The sequence below is a fragment of the Macrobrachium nipponense genome, chromosome 34 (genome assembly GCF_015104395.2).
Source record: "Macrobrachium nipponense isolate FS-2020 chromosome 34, ASM1510439v2, whole genome shotgun sequence".
In the NCBI taxonomy this organism is placed as follows: Eukaryota; Metazoa; Arthropoda; class Malacostraca; order Decapoda; family Palaemonidae; genus Macrobrachium; species Macrobrachium nipponense.
In genome coordinates, this window is record NC_061095.1 from 3268150 (window position 1) to 3273298 (window position 5149).

Sequence of the window (5149 nt, forward strand, 5' to 3'; positions counted from 1 at the left end):
GAAATACACTTCCTTCATTCTAGTGGACAAAACACTTCATTTGTATAGGTCTCGTCTCTTAAAGAAAATCACCATTAAAATAAAATAATTTGAAACAACAAAAGCAACAACAACAACAACAACATCATCATCATCATCTGGCATTTCCATCTCTCTCATAATAAGCTTCATTACCAGAGGAACGTCGGATATCCAGTCTTTTAGAGATAATTTGCCTGTGTTTTCGATCCTTCGAAGTTTTTTTAGATAATTTGCCTGTGTTTTATATCCTTTGAAGTCATTTTGAGATAATTTGGATGTTTTATATCCTTCGAAGTCTTTTAGAGATCATTTGGATGTGTTTTATATACCTTGAAGTCTTTGAGATCATTTGACTGTCTTTTATAAACTTTCTAGTCTTTGAGAGATCATTTGGCTGTCAAGTATAACCTTCAAAGTCTCTTTAGAGGTAATTTGGCTATCTTGTATAACCCTTCTAGTCTTTTAGAGATCAATGGCCTGTGTTTTATATCCCTTGAGGTCTTTTTAGAGATCATTTGGCTGTCTTGTATAACCCTTCTAGTCTTTTAGAGATCACTGGCCTGTGTTTTATAACCCCTGAAGTCTTTTAGAGATCCTTTGGCTATCTTTTATAACCCTTCTAGTCTTTTAAAGATCATTTGGCTATATTTTATAACCCTTCTAGTCTTTTAAAGATCTAGGCTGTGTTTTATAACCTTTCTAGTTTTTTAGAGATCATTTAGCTGTGTTTTATATCCCTTCTAGTCTTTTAGAGATCACTGGCCTGTGTTTTATATCCCTTCTAGTCTTTTAGAGATCATTTGGCTGTGTTTTATATCCCTTCTAGTCTTTTAGAGATCATTTGACTGTATTTTATATCCCTTCTAGTCTTTTAGAGATCACTGGCCTGTGTTTTGTATCCTTTGAAGTCTTTTAAGAGATCATCTGGCTGTCTGTTATAAGGCGCTTCACATCTGCCAATCGATCTATTGTCATATCTAACTCTCTAACCACGTCATCAAACCTAGTATATGACTTTTCGATGACGTCATTTCTATTCCCGATTTCTATGAAGAGGATTAGAAGCTTCTGTTTTGTAAATAGAATCCTGTCTCTGGAATAGATATCTCGCCATGCTATATATGTATATAGGATCCTCTTAGTGCATGTAAGCCCTTCTATATTAGGATTCTCTGTCGGGGGATTATAGGATTCTCGTGTTTGAAGGATGAGAGAGAGAGAGAGAGAGAGAGAGAGAGAGAGAGAGAGAGACGTAATTACGTTATTCACACGCGCTCGTAAGCGAAGGCCCATATCCTTGTTGAAAGTCAAAAACCAAATGAAATTATTACGGCTGGCTCGACCCTGGACATGGCGGACGAGCGTGTTCAAGTAGCGTTAGGCGACCTCGGAAAACCGCCAGCGTTGAAGACCCTTTTACGGAAACGCTCGACGCAGCGGATGCAGAGAGAGAGAGAGAGAGAGAGAGAGAGAGAGCGAATAACGAATCTCTCTCTCTCTCAGCGTATCGTATCCAGTCCGTCTGCATTTTTTTTTTATTTCGAAACAAAGCGAAGCGCTACGGTATTGTTATGTAGGCGTGTTCTATTGTGCAGAACGTTCTCAACCGCGAACGGAAAACTGCTATGATTCCCCGAATGGAAGGTGCTTTGTTTTTAACAGTTACCTGTAAAGAAAAAAAAAATACATTGTCTTACGGTTCCATAAAAAATAATATAATAATAATAAAAAAGCATTCTCTCATTCAAGCTGAAAAAAAAAATAACTTACGAGTGTCTGTGGAATTATCAATTTTTTTAAATTGTTCAATGGACATTCGCTTACGCCTGATAGAGAAATCTAATCGGGTTTTACAATGCAAAATTTCTAAATGAATAGTGGTATAACAGGTTTAAACGAATCATTTTTATTTAATGAATGCTAATTCAAAATGAAAATGAAATATTCAAAAATGAGAAAAAAATTAATGAATAATAATTCAAAGTTAAAAATGCAACGCTATCTTACAATGTAAAGTTGTTTAATTTATGAAATATAATTACAAATGAATAATGCAACGGTATTTTACAACGAAAAATTGTTGTTTTATCTAATCTGTGATAATTCATGATGATGTAATTTATATATATATAATATATATATATATATATATATATATATATATATATATATATATATATATATATATATATATATATATATACAAGTGCCTTGTCCTGGTACTTGTTACAGATCTGTAAGCATTTACAGGTGACCAAGACTTGCACACAAAATAACACTACAACAAAATATGATATCAAACCCACTACAATAAGATGCCGGACCATCAAATGGATAGGGATGGGTAGGAGGGTGAAGTGGTTATGTAGGGACGGGCCACGGGCGAACTAATTACGCTCTGCAAATGCTCTACACCATCTGTAGAGGCCAAAACCCTGACTCGTCATAATCCTGGGCACTGCGATGGAAACTAATGATCCCCGAGGTAACATTTCAAGCCGAGTCAGCTCGGAAAGAGGGAAATGACCGTAATAGATACGGTCATTTCATTGTGGGGGTTTCTAAGTGGTGGAAATGATAGAATAGGGTTTTGGCGTCTTTTTCTTTTTTTTTAAGCATGCAACTCGGCTTTGAATAGAATGTGGGTATTTCTCTCTCTCTCTCTCTCTCTCTCTCTCTCTCTCTCTCTCTCTCTCTGTACATATATATATAAGCGAATACCACAGGAAAATGATAGTCAGAAATCCAAGCGCTTTCGTCTTTACTAAGACATTGTCAAGGAGCTAATGAATTACAATTGGAGAGAAAGATCTCTGGTATACAACAATATCAAGAATACCAGATGGTTAATTGTCAAAAGGGTAAAAATTAAAAGAGATAATCAAGGATTATCGGATATCACACGGTCACAAACCTAAACAGATTTGACCCTAACCGAAATTACAAAGTATCTTTACAGTCCAAAACATGTAAAAACTGAATACATTAATTTTGTTGCTTATATTTATCTACAACTTTTTTCATTATGAAAGCATCAAGTTTAAATAAAGCAAGACTTAAATTCAGAACATTTCAACTAATGACAAACTTGAATCTAGTAAGCATAACATTCTAAAATTACCTTATGATGAAAGGTTTTTAGATATTCCTAGAATTTTAAAGCTTTTTAACATAAATGTTGTTTTCAGTAATATTAATGTCAAGAGTTTAGTAATCAAAAATTCTCCTAAAGATCTTCCAGGCTGCATATATGAAATTCCTTGCAAAAAGTGTGATAAAGTCTATTATGGACAGACCGGTAAATCTCTTTCAAAACGTCTCAAACAGCACCAATATTCTTTGAGAACTGGGCAAATATCGAATGCATTATTCGTACATATGAAAGATTTAGACCATCCTATTAACTGGAATCAACCAAGAGCCTTAATCCCATGTAATGACACAGTTAAAAGGAATATCATTGAATCTTGTCTCATCAAGTCAAATAAGAGAAATGTTCTAAATTTAAGTCTTGCTTTATTTAAACTTGATGCTTTCATAATGAAAAAAGTTGTAGATAAATGTAAGCAACAAAATTAATGTATTCAGTTTTTACATGTTTTGGACTGTAAAGATACTTTGTAATTTCGGTTAGGGTCAAATCTGTTTAGGTTTGTGACCGTGTGATATCCGATAATCCTGGATTATCTGTTTTAATTTTTATCATTCTGACAATTAACCATCTGGTATTCTTGATCTTGTTGTGTACCTGAGAACTTTCTCTCCAATTGTATTTCATTAGCTCCTTGACAATGTCATAGTAAAGACGAAAGAGCTTGGATTTCTGACTATCATTTTCCTGTGGTATTCGCTTATTTAAAGATGTCACTTGCATCTACTATGATTTTTTAACCATATATATATATATATATATATATATATATATATATATATATATATATATATATATAAATAATCCAAGGCGGGTCAGGGAAAGGCAATATACATATGCATTTTATTGAAATATATGCCGACGTTTCACAACTCCACATAGTTGCATTTTCTAGGCTGCAAACAAGTGAACATGGCAGTCAATAAACTAATAAAATCCGAATTACATAACATAATTAAATTAAAACATTCAGAATATTATTGATAAAACATTTACTTAAAGAACAAGCAAATGGCTGGTGAAAACCTACCTAGAAGGAAGTTAAAAACATACTACTGTACTCGAATAGAGTTACAACGAGAGAGAGAGAAGAGAGAAAAAAAAACAATAACAAACATACAGACAGAGAAAAACAGCTGAACAAGACCATCAGGCAATAAACAATTGTGTGGATGAGTTTGGGAGTTTAACGGTGGTACGGTCAATTTGATAATAATGGATTCCAGTATTGTTAAGTCGTTTTCTTTTTGTACCTGTCCTACTATTGAAAAATCTTTATTGTCTATATAGGTTTTACATACTTTTGAATAGGTTTTTTTAAATATTAGATTGTTTTCAGGGGCTAGAAACAATCTGCTCCCAGTTTCTGTAAGCTGACCCTCTGTGAGCATCAATGGGCACTCGCAACAGCCTATTTGTACATCCGACATAGATCCCCTGAATACATTTGGGGCACTTTTACTTATATATAACGTTGGATGTAAACAAAGGACTGAGCTTGTCTTTGAACTTGAAGAGAGAGCCAACTGTTCGGGGATTCTTCGGAATGAGTTTCAGGTTGAGGGCCGGTAATTCTTTTTGAATGATGGTTAGAAATTTCTTCCTGAAAGTGTCATCTTGTATGTAGGGGAACGCCGCGTACAAATTTATTTTAGGGACAGTGTGATATAGAGGAGGTGGCGTCATCTTCTTATTCAACATACTATTTAACTGTCTGAAGAATAGTTTTGATGGAAAACCGTTGTTCCTGAAATAGTTTGAAAGAGTTGTTATTTCTTCATGAAAGGTCAGCCAATTAGATGACAGAGTAAAAGCCCTGTGGAGGAGGGTAGAAACAGCGTTTAATTCAAAATTGAAATAACACGAGCTATTAAAAATTCATACCTAAACCCGTAAAACGGTACCTGTTTACGATATATACCCGTGTGGAATCCTACAAGTTCTTGGAAACAAGAACGTCCCAAAAATGGGGAGTTT